The 17,122-nt window shown below is 39.7% G+C and overlaps 1 long non-coding RNA gene across 1 annotated transcript; it reads right to left on the bottom strand.

Annotated features, from left to right (window-relative positions):
• Positions 1–168: 168 nt before the first annotated feature.
• On the bottom strand, positions 169–1,671 carry LOC148354537 (uncharacterized). The gene is made up of 2 exons (XR_015852564.1): positions 1,274–1,671; positions 169–544 (listed from the first exon to the last, which is right to left on the bottom strand). It is a non-coding gene; the product is annotated as an uncharacterized LOC148354537 (long non-coding RNA).
• Between the last annotated feature and the right edge of the window lie 15,451 nt (positions 1,672–17,122).

The raw sequence follows: 17,122 nt of genomic DNA, 5'->3' as shown, positions 1-17,122 counted from the left end.
TTGTGACACATTATTTATTTACTATTATGTATTTTGGCCCAATGTGAGTTTGTTTTTCTGAAAGTAAAGTAATATTTAAGCTGGAGTGATTTGTAGTTGTTTTCTGTCCAACAGTCACATAGTTCACACGCAGTATCTCACATCATTATGAAATAAACCACCAAGGTGTTACTCAAAATGAAGATGTTTATTGAATAGTAATGCAGAAAAGCACATAATGCAAATGTGGGTCTGACTTAAAGAGCCTAAAATATGGCTTTTGGGCAATTTATTCCATATTAACTGTGGACAATTCTTTGTACGGTGGACCTGGGAACCCTGAAGACCCGTGACACCACACGGTAGGACAGAGCGTGGGCCAGCCAGTACACGTAGATCAGGACCTCCAGCCATGGCCCTGTTCCCTCTTTAGCAGCTCCTGCAGGGCCCACATAACCTTCTTGCTCAACCTTAAGTCCTGAATGAGTTCTGACTCCACATCCAACCATAAGCACAGGATGGGAACATTCCTGTCCAACCTGTCCATGCTTATGGGACAGCCACTCTGGAACACAATAGAAAACAAACATTTTAGACATAAATGTGGGCATAGAAAAGAAAAAGACCGCTTTAACTGTGATGTAAGCATCATGAAAAAATGTTGAAATTTTTTTGGTTTGAACAAATTTATTGACACTAATAACAAAAAAAAACAATCATGACAATCACAACAGCAATCAAGCACATTCACAATATTATATTCCAATATGATGTTATTAACAGCAAACACAATGTGAGGGTTTGAACAACCCTTCTCGAAAATCCTATTTGCAATCAAGCATATTCACAATTTCATTATATGATATCTTTGTTAGTGTCAATAGATCTGTCCAAGCCAAAGTCGATTGTCTTTTTTGGTCTGAACAAATCCCTTGACACCAACAACAGAAAACAATCATGACCAAACAACAGCAATCAAGCACCTTTTTTATATCCAATGACAACTCTTTTGAATTAAATTCCTTATGAACTAAGGTTTTTGGGTCGTACAGGGAAGTTTGGTGACGATATTATGTCAGCTTAAGGGTCAGGTGGACTGTTCTTGTGTTTGTTTACTTTTCGTCATGTCACACATTCAAGACCCCTACTATGTGTCATAAAATGGCATTGAGATACTAATAAGTAGATTGCCATTTATGTCTACACAAACATAGGGTATTATGTGAACGTGCATTGTATGTTTACTCTTACTGTATTTGACCGAACGGGTCATTTTTTTACTGAGTGTACGTACCTTGTAAAGGTGAATCAGCACTACATAGCGCCGAAGCTGTCTTCAGTATAGCACATTTCTCCTCCGTTGATTGGAGACACGGAAAAGATGATGAGCTTTCAGGCAATCGGTAATAACACAGCTGTAGCGGGCATTTTTAACGTTGCACGAAATCTCCAACTGACACACTACTGAACACGCCTCAGGTTGAGACTCGAGTTGTTTACATGTGACGTAGGCCTATACGTCACTAAGGTCTACAGCCAATTAATATTACCGCCATCTCCTGGACAGGGGTGGAACCTTGCAAGTCTTGTCCAAACCTTTTCCACTTTGCACTCCACTCGATGAGGGCACTCCTCTATCGAGGGACCTCACTGGAGGGTTCTCGGGGCCGAGTGAGAGAAATGGGATTGGGCCTTAGCCCTAGTCCTAACTTTACACTAAACCATAATTTGGCCCTAACCAAAAAACCCCTTCCTAAACCCTAACCTGACCATACCCTAAACACACACACACACTAACCCCCTAATCCTACCCTAAACCTAAATTCTACCAAACTCTAACCCCCTAAACCCTACACTAACCCTAAACCCTAGCCTTAGCCTCAACGAGCTGGAACACCTAACCCTAAATCCTAATTGTGTTTGAATCAGACCTAACACTCTGCGTTTATAATTTGCTACGATAACGGTGCTCCCAATCGTGACTATTACCATTAGCTATCTTCTTCTTGCCGTAGAAAAATAGAAATCATTTCAGGTATGAGTTAAAATACTTGAGATACTAAAGTATCATTTAGGTGTGTTGAACAGGGTTGGGTAGGGTTACTTGAACTGGATTACTTTCAACGACTTTTGGATGACTCCAATAGCAAATATGCTCATAAAAGACAAAAGGAACTAAATAGGAATAAAATGATGACTCACAACACGCGGTAAGCTTTCTCTCTTGGCTTTGATCTCCGGCAAAACGAACATAAAATGCGAGAGAAACCAGGGTTGGGTAGGGTTACTTTAACTTGATTACTTTCAATTACTTTTGGATGACTCCAATACCAAATATGCTCATAAATGACAAAAGAAACTAAATAGGAATAAAATGACTCCATTTTGTGCAGGCTTGGGGAGTAACGGAATACATGGAACGGCAAAAAGCTGTTTGGATTTATTTTCTTTTAGATTCTGTGGCATTTTATGTTCGTTTTCCCGGAGATCAAAGAGATCAAAGCCAGGAGAGAAAGCTTACCGCGTGTCATCATTGATTCATATTTACTTTCTTTTATGAGCATATTTGGTATTGGAGTCATCCAAAAGTCATTGAAAGTAATCCAGCTCAAGTAACCCTACCCAACCCTGAGTATACGTTAATCCAATTACTATGCTAAAAGTCTGAAGTGTCTTTTTTTTAATTCCTACTTTCTTCAAAATATCACATATATAATTTAAAGATTCTACTCTGATAAATGCTACAAAAATACTACAGTAATACTACAAAAATACTGCAAATATACTACAAACATTCCACGATAGAAATACTACAAAAATACAACCTAAGTAATACTACGAAAATACTACAGATATACTACAAACATTCTACTATGGAAATACTACAAAATATTACGGACAGGGTTGGGTAGGGTTACTTGAACTGGTACTTTCAATGACTTTTGGATGACTCCAATAGCAAATACGCGAAGAAAAGACAAAAGAAACTCAATAGGAATCAAATGATGACTTACAACACGTGGTGAGCTTTCTCTCCTGGCTTTGATCTCTTGGATCTCCGGCAAAACAAACATCAAATGCAGGGTTGGGTAGGGTTACTTTAACTAGATTACTTTCAATGACTTTTGGATGACTCCAATACCAAATATGCTCATAAAAGACAAATAAAATGATGACTCCCAACACATGGTAAGCTTTCTCTCCTGGCTTTGATCTCTTGGATCTCCGGCAAAACTAACATCAAATGCCACAGAAAGAAAAGGAAAATCAATCCAAACAGCTTGCCAACATCATTTTTGCCCTTTCATGTATTCTGTTACTTTATTAATTTTATTCATATTGAGTTTCTTTTGTCTTTTCTTAGCATATTTGGTATTGGAGTCATCCAAAAGTCATTGAAAGTAATCCAGTTCAAGTAACCCCACACAACCCTGAAAGTACAACCCGTTCTGGATTTGATTTGGCTTTCGCAGGAAAAGTTTGCTTTGTAGACTATACATCTCCCTCTCCAAACATACATTTAACAGGGAAGAGAATGTCTGCATGCGCTGAAGCAGAGCGCTGAACATCACGGCGGCAGCTGCTCCGACTTTTGAGTGAAAGAAATGCGAGGCGGAATCATCTTGATGATACTTTCTTCCATTTTTAGATCCCCAAACTGGACGTAACATCCTACATGCCCACATTTCTTGTGTAAATACAGTGTTCATTTTATGTGTGAAAAGTGATGGGTCCCGGGGGGGTTCATTTTTTCTTTTTCTCTCTCTCTTCCCTCTCCTCTCTTTCTCTCTTGTTTTCCTCTTCTCTTTTTCTCCCCGTCTTTCTTTCTCTCCTTCTCATCTCTCTTTCTATTTCTCTTTGGGTTTCTTTCTTTCTCTCTCTCTCTTTCTTTCCCCCCTCTCACTTTTTCTCTTTTGTCTCTTTTTCTATTCACCTTCTTTCTGTCTCTCTCGATCTCTCTCCCTCCCTCTCTCTATCGCTCTTTTACTATCACTCTCTCTCTATTTTTTCTCTTTCTTTGTTCCTTTTTGTCTCTTTCTCTCTCTTGCGTCTTTTTACCTTCTATTGCTCTCTCTGCCTTTTTCCTTTTCTCTCTCTCTCCTCCCTTTCTGTCTCTCTTTCTTGCTTTCCTCTTCTATCTTTCTCTCCTTCTCATTTCTCATTCTCTCTTTCTATTTCTCTTTGGGGTTTTTTCTTTCTCTCTCTTTCTTTCCCCCTCTCGCACTTTTTCTCTTTTTATCTCTTTTGCTTATCACATTCTCTCTATCTCTTTTTTGTCTCTCTTTTGCCCTTTCTCTGTTTCTTTGTCCCACCTCTCTCTTGTTCTCTGCCTCTCTTTCTCTTATTTTCTCTTGCTTTTCTCAATGCTCTCTCTCTCTCTTTCTCTTTCTTTCACTTTCTATCTCTCTTTTTCTCTTTCTTTGTTCCTTTTTTTCTTTCTGTGTGTCTTTTTACCTTCTATTGCTCCCTCTGACTTTTTTTCCTTTTCTCTCTCTTCTCTTTCTGTCTCTCTCTCTTGCTTTCCTCTTTTCTTTTTCTTCTCTTCTCTCTTTCTTATTACTCATCTCATTCTACTTGGATTTCTTTCTTTTTCTCTCTCTCTCTTTTCCCCCTATCTCCCTTTTTCTCTTTTTATCGCTTTTGTTTATCACCTTCTCTCTCTCTCTCTCTCACTCTATTTCTCCTTTCTCCCCTGCTTTGTCCCTCTGTTTTTCTCTCCATCTCTTTTTCTTATTTCTCTCTAAACTACTAGTCCGGCCCCCGAGAGAACGTTTGTTCTATCGTGTGGCCCCGAGTTCAAATGAGTTTGACACCCCTGGTGTAGATCATAGATTTGAATATTGTGCAGAACCGAAAGCGTTCGGGCGAGCTGGGGACAACTCGGCACGCTGGTCCTCATGACAGCGAGACAAAGACCTTTTTTGTCGGTCGCAATTGGCAGGGCATCAGGACATCTGACATTTTTTTTTTTTCGAAATATGGAAGCTCGGAAATCGGGGAAACGCTCGCTCGTGACAGGAAATGTGCCGGTCACGTAAGAAGCATGGAAAATTCTTAGTAGAGGTCACGTCCTCGTGCATTTCCACAAAATCAACAGCAAGACTCTTATTTTGAGTTAATTTTGCCCAGTTTAATTAAAAAAAATTTTTTTTGAATTACTGTTTCCACCCTGACTCCCACCTGTCCTGTTTTAGCTCCCGTCTGGCTCCAGCTATGACCCGTTTTGATCCCGACCACCTCTGCTCTATTGTCCCGACTTAGGACCCGTTTTTGATCCCGGTTAAATTAAAAAAAAAAATCGTATTCCTTTATTTGAATTACTGTTTCCACCCTGACTCCCACCTGTCCCGTTTTTGCTCCCGTCTATCTCCGGCTTTGAACCATTTCGATCCCGACCACCTCTGCTCTACCGTCCCGACTTCAGCCCGTTTTTGATTCCGGTTTAATTAAAAAAAAATCGTATTCCTTTATTTGAATTACTGTTTCCACCCTGACTCCCACCTGTCCTGTTTTTGCTCCCGTCTGTCTCCGGCTTTGAACCGTTTTGATTCCGACCACCTCTGCTCTACCGTCCCGACTTCAGCCCGTTTTTGATCTTGGTTTAATTAAAAAAAATCGTATTCCTTTATTTAAATTACTGTTTCGACCCTGACTCCCACCTGTCTCGTTTTTGCTCCCGTCCGTCTCCGGCCATGACCTGTTTTGATCCCGACCACCTCTGCTCTACCGTCCCGACTTACGACCCGTTTTTGATCCTGACCACGTCTGCTCTCCCGTCCCGACTTACGACCCGTTTTTGATCCTGACCACGTCTGCTCTCCCGTCCCGACTTACGACCCGTTTTTGATCCCGACCACGTTTTTTGCTCTCCTGTTCCGGCTATCCACCCATTTTTCCGTTCCTGACACCGCCACGGCTCGCTACGGAAGATCCACTTCCGTGTTCGGATCCCAAACCAAATAGGAGAGCGACTTGCTTCCCGAGCCTAGCGAACACTGCATCTTTCAATAAAACTTGTGGTAAACGTCACGCAATTGGGTCCTGTTTCTGTTCTGGTCCTGACATACTAAGGAAAAAACTCTCCTTCTCTCTTTCTTTCCCCCTCTCTCACTATTTCTCTTTTTATCTCTTTATCTATTTTTTTTTAAGTTTATATGATCCATAATGAAGTTTTTATCTCAAACAGCCGGCCCGCGGGCTGGATCGGGCCCGCTAAGGGATTGAATCTGGCCCGGGAGACAACGCTGAAGGACGCGCAAGAGAAAAACGAGCTGCAGGTTGAAATATGTCCGCTTGTTGTTGCCAGGTGCATCTCACATATGCCGTACTTGTATTTCTTTCTCTCTCTCCCTCGGTCTCTTTTCCTCCATTTTCTCTCTCTCTCTTTTTCTCATTCTGTGTTCCTCTTCGTCCCTTTCTCTGTGTCTTTTTACTTTCTTTTGCGCTATTTTCCTTTTCTCTCTTACTCTCCTTCTCTCTTTCTTTCCCCCTCTCGCACTTTTTCTCATTTTATCTCTTTTGTTTCTCACTTTATCTCTATCTCTTTTCCGTCCCTCTTTTACCCTTTCTCTGTTTCTTCGTCCCACCTCTCTCTTGTTCTCTCCCTCTCTTTCTCTTATTTTTTTCTCTCTTTTTCTCTTGCTGTTCTCAATGCTCTCTTTCTCTCTCTCTTTCACTCTCTATCTCTCTCTTTTTATCCGTCTTTGTTCCTTTTTGTCTCTTCCTCTCTGTGTCTTTTTGCCTCCTATTGCTCTCTCTTCATTTTTTTCCTTTTCTCTCTGTTTTCCTCTTCTCTTTTTCTTCCCGTCTTTCTTTCTCTCCTTCTCATCTCTCATTCTCTTTCTCTTTGGGTTTCTTTCTTTCTTTTTTCCCCCTCTCACTTTTTCTCTTTTTGTCTCTTTTGTTATTCACCTTCTTTCTGTCTCTTTTTTTTGATTCATCTTTTGTTATTTTGTTTATTAAGAAGGCAGATGAACTGAAAACTTTTCTGTTCAAATTACCGTAAAAAAACAAAACAATAAATACTAATTCAGTTATTGTTTTGGTTGATATGTTGAAAAAATATAAAATAATCATTCAAAATAGATATATTTTAGAGGCCAAGTGTGTGTTATTCGATCATTAATCTGAAGTGCAACCGAAAACAAGCGCCCCTAAGTGGATTTCAAGTTTATATGATCTAGAATGTATTTTTGTATTTTATTCAAAAAAATATAGTTTTTTTTAATGATTTAAGTTTATTTTTTACTACTAAGAAACTAAATATTACACATCACCCTTTAAAGTAGGAAGACCTCATGTGTGTAACTGAGACTCAGACTGGAGATAAGTGTTTGAAGAATAATCGTAAAATTTTATCCGAAAAACTGCGTCATGTACCTCATTTGTGACGTATTTTGCCAAAAACTGCAAATCATGGCAGGCCGCGTGCCAAACAGAGATAAAGGCAAAGTGCGAAAGTGGGGGGGGGGGGGGCGAAGATATTCGACAAGGCCTTTAAGTCCGTGTGTCAAAATCTGCAGTGTTGGGCGCCATGCTGAAAAACAGTCATTAGTGACAGTTACTAGTTACTTTGTTTTATAAGTAATCCCGTTACCTACCTAGATGACTGCCGCCCAAAAGTAGCGTGTTACTCTGAAAGTAAATATCTGGTTAGAAATTATATACTCGCATTGAAGCCACACAGCCTGGTCATCCTGGAATTTTCCTCGTGTTGAGTTTTTTGAGTTTTTCCTTGCCCTCATGTCAGTTGCAGATCAGGGGTTGGTGTCATAATAGTCTGTAGTTTGCAATAATCTGTGATCTGTGCAGCCCTTTCAGACTCCTTGTGATTTTTTCTTGTAGTTTCAGTTTTTCTTCATTTTTCTCATGTCTAGGTTTTTTGAGTTTTTCCTTGCCCTCATGTAGGTTTTAGATCAGGGGATGGTGTCATAATAGTCTGTGGTTTGCAATAATCTGTGGTCTGTGCAGCCCTTTGAGACTCTTTGTGATTAAGGGCGTCACAAATAAACATGCCTTGACTTGACTTCCCTCATGTTGAGGTTTTTGAGTTTTTCCTTGCCCTCATGTAGGTTGTAGATCAGGGGATGGTGGAATAATAGTCTGTAGTTTGCAATAATCTGTGATCTGTGCAGCTCTTTGAGACTCTTTGTGATTAAGGGCCATACAGATAAACATGATTCCACTTTCCTCATGTTGAGGTTTTTGAGTTTTTCCTTGCCCTCATGTAGGTTTTAGATCAGGGGATGGTGGAATAATAGTCTGTGGTTTGCAATCATCTGGTCTGTGCAGCTCTTTGAGACTTTTTGTGACTATGGGCTAGACAGATAAACATGACTTCACTATGCAATCGAAATTGAACCCGGGTCACAGCAGAGTGAACAATGGAATTGAACCACTCGACCATTAACATTACAGAAGAGAAACAAAATGATTGTATCTCATTATAACACCACTTATACTTTGTGCCAGACATGAATGAAAACAGAAATATATAAATAAACACACAAAAACACTTCTCTCTGGTGTATCTTAAGCTGAATTGGACTTCATGTAATGTGTATATTATGGGACGAAAATGTACCTTTTTCTGTTCTCTAACTTGTGTTTCTGGCACCCTGAATACTCGACAATGAAGTTACAAGTTTTTATCAATAACACATTACAAAAGAAGTCATTGCGCTTTCTTTTATAACGAGTCAGTTCCAACACTGACCACAACCTAGCCATGTTATTAACGGGTGCCCGTTAGCATCTCGCCGAAAAGCCTCCTGCCCGCACCCGACATCAATTGTTCATAATCTTCGGGTAGCCAACTTGAAACTGATAACCCGCGTGCTATTTATACTTTTGAGCCTAGCGTTCCCGGCTGATTCTGGGCAGTCTTCGGATGGCCGCATTCATTAGCAATTTAACCAAGTGTACTCCATCAAAAATGGCTGAATTAGTGTCGTTTGAGTCTCTGGGAAAACCCTCTCGCTTCCCCTTTAGGCCCACGTCTTTCTGCAAGATGGTGTCCCGGCTCCTCCCATGGGCAGGCCAACGAAGCCCCTTGGGCTCCACCATCTCAGAGAAGAGCGCCACAATGTCTGGACCGACCGAAACAGCGGAGAGTTTCTCCAAACAATGCCTGCCGTCCTCCGTCAGAGTCCTGTTATCAACAGAACTAGACAAAATATTTTGCATTCGAAACGGCGTGACATGTCATTGAACTCGGTGAAAATCTTCATTGCACTCAATAAATGTAACTTGTATTCAATCGTATAAAATCCTTTATAGTCAAATGTATAAAATCCTTCAACCACTAGATGTCACTGTAGTGTGGTTCAACTGAAAATGAGTGCTACAAAGCAAAAGGAAGGAGCAAACTACAGAGTCTCGAAGTGACCAACGGTAGGGGGGACAATATGCTTCGGTCCTGATTCGATTGTATCACAATACTAAGCTGCGATTGGATTTCTATCATGATTCTAGAGCAGGGGTGTCGAAAAGGCGGCCCGCGGGCCCGATTAGGCCCGCTAAGGGATTGAAATGAAAATATTCAATATCATGCGCATGGCCCCTTTAAATTAATATTGACCAATGGGAACATTATCCGCTTGTTTATTTCACAAAATGTATTATTAAGAAAATCATTCTTTCGGTGAAATAATAATTTAGCTAAATGATTTACTGCCTATTTTATTAGTATTCATCTTATTGATATACATCTTGAAATTCTTAAAATATGTTTAATCAAAAGCAAAAATAGGACCAAAATTAAATGCCAGTTAAGACTTAAAATATCTTGGTAACGAATTTATCCGCTTCGGATTTTTATTTACAATTTTTGAAAATATATTTTTGGGTAAAATAAGTAAATTTTACTTATTTAAAAGTGTGTATTATTTAGCGCCTCCTTTGGGTAAAAAAAAAAAACGCTATTTATTTGAAAAAAAAAAAAAGAAGTAAAAATAAATCATATAAACACACATTGTAAAAAAAATATTCGTAGTTTAAGAAATTAGCCTTTATTTGACATATTCTGAGGCTCACTTAAAGGGAGCCGATTCGTCAGCCATTTTGCTGCTACGGGTACTCAATACCTCAAAAAGTCTGGGCAAAAAAAATAATAAATAAAATGGTCCATTTATTGACCCTCTATAGTTTGTATCCTCAGCACTCGTTTTCATTGCACCATCCAGCGGTCAAAAAATACACGCTGTCCCTTTAAGAAAAAAACATTAGAAAAGAAATGACTGATCACAGGTCAATGTCGTTTACACTGAACAGTTTTATTGGAATATTAAGACAATGAAGCGGAAGCCAAGCACCAAGAGTGACGGCTACATGTAGAGCATTAGATGACTTCCGAAATGAAGGGGTTCCCTCGCGCTCTCCGTGTCGCAAACCCATAGAACAAACAGTGACATATGAACACGATTATGCCATTTACACACGCCAAATCCGAACTCGCAGAAAAAAAAAGGGAACTGGTGGGGTTGTAGTGAAATTAACGGTAATCTCCGCCTGACGTCAGAAGTGTCCGTAACGGAGAGCAACGATTACCGTAAATTCCGGACTAGGGGGCGCCGTTGATTAAAAGCCTCATGCGCGAATTTAAGGAAGACGATCGACTTTGTTTTTATAACCGGACCGGAATTCAAGTCGCGGGGTTGGACAACTATGAAACGAACTTATTCACCTTCATTTCTAACAAATCAGCGGGGAAATGCATAGTACAGAAAAGTAACAAATTGTGCCGAGATTATGACAGTGTCCGCAGCTGTCATTCTCAACTAACGCAGTAGTCGAAATGAATTAAATTGGCGTTAAAATAGACGCACGAGTTCCACAAAAACATTCTCCAAACAAAACTCAACTATACTGCAGAGATAAGTTCAGGCCTAAAACGTCCATCCTGACCTGGGCCCACAAGTATTGATAGCCCAAGCCCGAAAAATTCACCTAGCCTGAAACGAACCATGTCACATTTTATTTGTGAGAACTCGGGGAGAGGAGAGGTGATAAATAATAACAAATTGAAGCCCGTCTTTTGTAACAAAATTGAAGTTAAACAAGACAGGAGGAAAATTGGGCCATAAACCACAGCACCGGTACGTCATAAAGAATCTAGCGCAGCACTTTACTGTAGTAGGGAGGAGAACAATGACAGGTAAAGAAGCCTGGCCCAACTAGAACATAATGATTGACATTTTAGATCCGACTCTGCCCAAAATTCGCATCAGCCTCGGGCTTAAGATCTTACCTCTGCCGTAATAACAAAAATACAAAAACGGAGCCATGCGACTGATCTTAAGCTCTCTCATTCCTTGCACAAAACGTGAGAGGAGGCCAAGTATTATAACTAGATTGGAAAATCAAAAACAATAAAAAAACCTTTGTACTGTTTTAAGTAGTAGTAGATACCTGGTCTCTCTCACTATGCATGTGCGCAAGGGATGGGGATGCTTAAGATCAGTTGCATGGTTCAGTGTGCTGCGATTGTACGGGCATCTGAATTTTAGTCAGTAGAGTACCTTGAGTTGAGAATGTTTTTGTCGTACTCTAGCGTAGATGTCCAGGTAAATTTACTAATATTAAATGCTGCGCTACAAAATTGACGGCAAAAAATGTCTTCATCTCAAAACAATGTTTATTTTTTCTGTACTAAGACGTTTACCCGCTGATTCTGCCACGCCCATTCCCTCGGTGGTGGTTGGAATCTCGTTCACCCATTCGAAGCATTTGGCTGCCGTAGTGAATCATAGTTAATCCCGTTGTTTCCTTGAATTTCTACACTGTGACATTCGGAGCACTGGGCAGAAATTCGACACTGACTGTTGCGTCCATCTGACTCGTGTTAAAAAATGTAAAAAAAAAGTGGGGGGGAAGTAGTCCGGAATTCACGGTAGTGGGCATCATCGTCAAATCCAAGTACCTCGACACTTCCGCACGCAAGCTAAATGTGCACAAAAAGCATTTAAAGTGACAGGAATGCAACCACGGTTACATTAGACTCTGTTGCATATCTTTAAAACAACTTTTGTAAATAGTATATTTGGTGAAAACGTGTCGAGTATTTTCCAACTCCTATCGGTGTTTTCCCGCTCGAAATGCTTCTTATAGTGCACCTTGATCGCAAAAGCAATTTTCTAGCAAATAAGAAACTAAAATGCTGTCGGCCATCTTGTTGCTACGGAAGTCACAAAAACATGGCCCATGTTTCCTTTCAACGATAAAGATCGTATTCACGAGTCACTTTAGATTTCGGTATACTATTATTCTACTTCCCATAGGGAAAAAATGAGTTCAGTCTTAGGCCTGAATTCTGAAATTTCTGGCATTGCTTGAAATTGAGAACATGTTAGCAGCGTGCCGTTTTCCATGGGCTCTTTAAAGGAACCGCGTGTTTTGTCAGGCGCCTGCTAGTGGTAAGAAAACAATATTGATTAAAATATGAAGCAAAAACACAGGATTTAGCTTCAATACATGCATCTTTAAAAATATCGCATTTTCCCGACTATAAGCCGCACCTGACTATAAGCCGCACCTGAATATAAGGCGCACCTTCAAAAATATTCTTTTTGCATATGAAATTAAAACTATGGAGGGCAAGGTTTGCAATCGACGATGAACCATTTCGTTGTAATATGTTTACTCTTATTTGGGGTCGATAAAGCGCACTGGATTATAAGGCGCGCTCTAGAATTTCTGGCAGGTTTGGTTTTTAGATGCACAAGTTGATCAAGAAATTTGGATTTGGTTTCTGAAGTTAAAGGTTCCCGGTTCAAGACCAGGTGGAAACATATTGGCTTCGAAAGGAATGGGCGCCACCAGTCTGTACTTGCCCAGGACACACCACAGGAAATAGTGCCCATCAACCCTAGTGGTTGGGGGATCCAATCAACCATGATGGAACTGACATAATAATCTGAATAAGGGTACCAGAAAACCTTGTGAAAGGTTGGGAAAGAAACAAATTAGAAGAAAAATGGTGTTCTGGTCATTTTGAGCCACCGTAGTTCGTATTTTTCCCCGTGGTTTCAACCACAAAATGCAGCGCCATCTAGTGGTCAATAATACACACTGTCACTAAAATAATATGAAAATAATATTTAAGTGTGTTTTCTGGGCAATAGTGAAGTCACTGACTCCTCTCTTAAAGGCACAGGACGTCAGAATTGTTATTTTAACCATTGAGCATTGCGGGTTGTTGGGTGGGGATTCATAGAGGATTTTGAGCTGCTAAGTTCCAGTTTTGTGAAAATGTTATTGCCAAAAAAACTCATGCATCAAGATGTCCGCCACACAAATAGTTTTTGTGAGAACGAGCAAAATATACACAAAATATATTCAATATGTGTTTCTAATATCTCAATCTTCTGTGTTTTGAAACCAATTTCTTATCAATATTTGGTCTCAAAGTTTATTGACTGGTTTTAAAGGGACAATGTTATATTTCACCACTAGATGGCACTGTGTTGTGAAGTGCTAAAAAACACAAAGTACAGAGGCTCAAAGTGACCAAAAAGCACCATTTTTCTTCTATTTTTTTGCCCAGCCATTTTGATGTTTGTGGGTGCCCAGTGCAGCAAGATGTCGGACAATTATGTGATCTCCCTACACAATACTTGACCGACGAGTTTTTAAAAAAAATATTTTTAAAGCACGTTAATGAAATAATGTGTTTGCCTATTATTTAAACCTATATTTTTTTTCGAATTTTGTTTTCTTACCAGAGGCACTAAAAAAATACACGCTGTCCCTTTAACACGGTGTAACTCTTACTTTATGAATTAAATACCACTCACCAAAACGATTCTAAGTTTCGAACTTTACACTTTTGGATAATAAATGTGATAAGATGAAGTGCACTACTTGACTTCCACCATTATTCAATCGAGTTTGCAAATGTTTTGACATGAAACCATTCCCCCGGTCGAGCAATTTTGAGTCTCACGAGGCTTTTTTTCTGTTAGCCTTATCCTCAGCGGACTATAACCGAGCTCGAGGCTTATAGAGCAAATTTGTGTCACATTTTTTCCACCTAAAAAGAACCGCACCCAGAAGGCCGCAATCCCTTATCCCCTATAGATTATTGCTGGGAGTGGGGGCCGAGAGAAAATATGAGTCATACATAACTGGCGGTGTTTTATCTCGTTTTTTTCATCCTAAAATGAATAGCACCCGTGAGGCTGTGACCCATTATCCACAGTTGACAATTGTGACAAGTGGGGGCCGGCAGGGCGCATGTTAAAAATGGGGTCGGGCCTCTTCGCGGATTTTTGTGTATTGCGAGGAGTTTTGGTCCCCATTAAGTGTGATAAACAAGGGATTACGGGGCGGCAGTGGCTCAGGAGGTAGAGCGCTCGTCTTGGGATCAAGAGTTCGCAGTTCGAATCCCGGCTCCTCCGTGTTACATGTCGAAGTGTCCTTGGGTAAGACACTGAATCCCTAATGCCCCCAATAAGCAGGTTAGCGCCTTACATGGCTGCACGGCCGCTATTGGGAAATGTGAAGCACACTGTAAAGCGCTTTGGGAAGTCATTGACTTGAAAAGCGCTATAGAAATGCAGATTATTTCATTTCATTTCATTACAGTAAAGGATTGGTGTTACATTGTGCTAAGCCGTTGCATATGAGATAGAATAATTTGAATTTACGCCTGAATAATTATTTTTGGTTTTTAACCCCTTTACGTTCCTTTTGGGCATCTTAGCTGGATAAAGGGTGAGACATTAGCTTGAAGCCCTACCTGGAACCTTGTCAAATTTGATCACAACCTGAAAAATTAAACATTGAATTTTACACATTTTTCAAGAGTAGGCATTTCCAAAAGTGGACATTTGGAAACCACCAGGTTTCAACACTCAAATCTTTTCAAATTTGTATTCGACTTTGGCCAATTTTTTATACGTTGTCAACGGGTTTTAGACGTTTGAATTCTCTTTCCAGAAGTCAATCAATGATAGTGTGCCAAAATGGTGTGCAAAAATGAAACTTATTTCCGGGTCTAATTTGAATATAATAGGGACATCTTCATATCGATTTCATTCAGAATTTTATTAGCTCACCGATGTGTCAATCACCATTTGATTCAGTCACTATTGGCTAAAGTTATTTGGAGGTAAAGAAGGCGGGTACTTTTTAGCATGTACAGGCCCGTATAGGCTAATACGGATTGAGCACCGTAAAACAATGCCTGATGTAAATCACAACTTAGGTTGGACACAGCCTCAAGACAATGATTTTACCCGTGTGTAAAGAGAAATTATGGGGCTAAACAGACGGCTGGCAACAAGGAATGTCCAGTGATGCAGAGATACTTTTCTGCGGCTTTTTTTTTTAATCTGTCAACATTATCGTGTGTTTCGGAGTAAAAAAAATTAATTGGTTGGATTCACTAGACTCTGAGGTGTAAGGAATCCTTGGTTGCGTACCATCATCGAATGTGATGGCTGCAAGACGACATCTTTGCTAAGCTTTGCCGGATTTAGTTTTCGGGTATCTTGTTTCAGGCTGATCGTGATGTTTCCATAATAAGTCCATTCTTAAATGGTCATCTTATCTTGAATACCAAGAGTTTAAGCTTTCTTATGATATGTTACATGACGTGTTTCAGTGACTGGTGACATCGTACAGACATTGGAACGTTAAGGGGTTAAAAATATATTTCTCTCGAGTAAATGAATGATTATTATAAAAGGTTTTGCATGAATTTAAATTTGAGAGTTTATCTTAAGAGAAGGTCCAAGGTTGGGCGCAACTGTTAACCCCAAAAATGTCCCGAATTTCTGCTCTCTACTGAAGCGAAGAAATAATAGGTGCCAAAAATGAGACATGGGTTAAAATAGGTGAGTGTGACAATTTGATTTAAGCCAGTGTTTAAGGGTATGAAGCATAATTATCACAGCTCATTATTGGGATTTCAAATGAATATCTAGTTTGAATTTGAATGGTGGAAAAAAACCTGACATACTTAGACAGCTTGACTGCTCTAAGTCCTACAAGAGACCGCGTTGGGAGTTTTTTAAGCACCAATTCATGTAGAGGAGATATTGATTTAATTACTCTTTTCAAAATCTGAGCAAAGAATGCCTAATTAAAAGCATTCCTTAAATGACAAGCACCTTCAAAAAATAAATCCTAACATAAACATTGTATTGAGTTAATTTGCAATAGCTTATCTAGCACCATTACTCAGATTTTCTTAAAAACAGCTATTTTGTGCACCTTAGTAGAGTTTAGAGCTCACGCACCAGTTTGTTTTGGTTTCATTGTGATTAGAGGCCATCAAGTATGAGACAAAGCACCGTTTTCTCCACATTTAGAAGAAAATGTCAGATATGAAATGCCTGCGTATGCAATCGAGAAAGCCAGGAGGTGTAGCCGCTTTATAACAACATTGAACTTTGACCACGGCATGATGCATGCGGCACACAATACTATGGCACGTGTTTTCCATAAGCCTCATTAATGCTCTACAATAAAAATGAGATAATGCTAACTGGGTGGAAACACATTGACATGTTATATTCATTATATAGGTGTTTTGAAATGATAACAAATGTAAGGGTTTCTGAATTTCTTACCCAATTTAGTATATTTTTGAAAAAGGCCAAAAGATATCGACGCATTATCTTTCTCTGACCTTTTGTGAAATGTACTCCATCAAGCGATGCAAGCATGTTCCCAAATAATTTGAACTCACTCATAAGTATAAAACAATTGCCGTGAAGCTGATGATCTTAAATAACAGCACAATCCAAATGAACTCGTAAAAAAAGGCAAGTTTGGATTTGACGTTCGTTCGGGAGATGAACTGTTTTCTGCAGTAGCTCGAGCACAAAACCGATCCGTACGAGAATAAAGTTGACAAACGTGTCCTACGACGTAAGAAACAATAGGCCGATTTATTATTTATCACCATCAATCTTCTGGAAAAACACGTGTCGTTAATCATCTACAAGTATAATCCTTTTAAAAGCACTTAATGTCCCTGATCTACTTTCCTGAATTTCGACGGCCCGCTCGGAATTCACCGCTAATGCTCATGTGCAAAGAGATAGCAACGAATGCGTCTTGTGTTGCTGCTTCATCTATGTGACAAGCCCAGAACGCGACATACCACCGGTAGCACTTCCAGATGCCTTCGCAACCT

The sequence above is a fragment of the Urocampus carinirostris genome, chromosome 13 (assembly GCF_059441175.1).
Source record: "Urocampus carinirostris isolate Australia breed hairy pipefish chromosome 13, RoL_Ucar_1.0, whole genome shotgun sequence".
NCBI lineage: Eukaryota > Metazoa > Chordata > Actinopteri > Syngnathiformes > Syngnathidae > Urocampus > Urocampus carinirostris.
The sequence above is the reverse complement of the archived record's forward strand: the minus strand, read 5'-3'. Positions and strand labels throughout refer to the sequence as shown.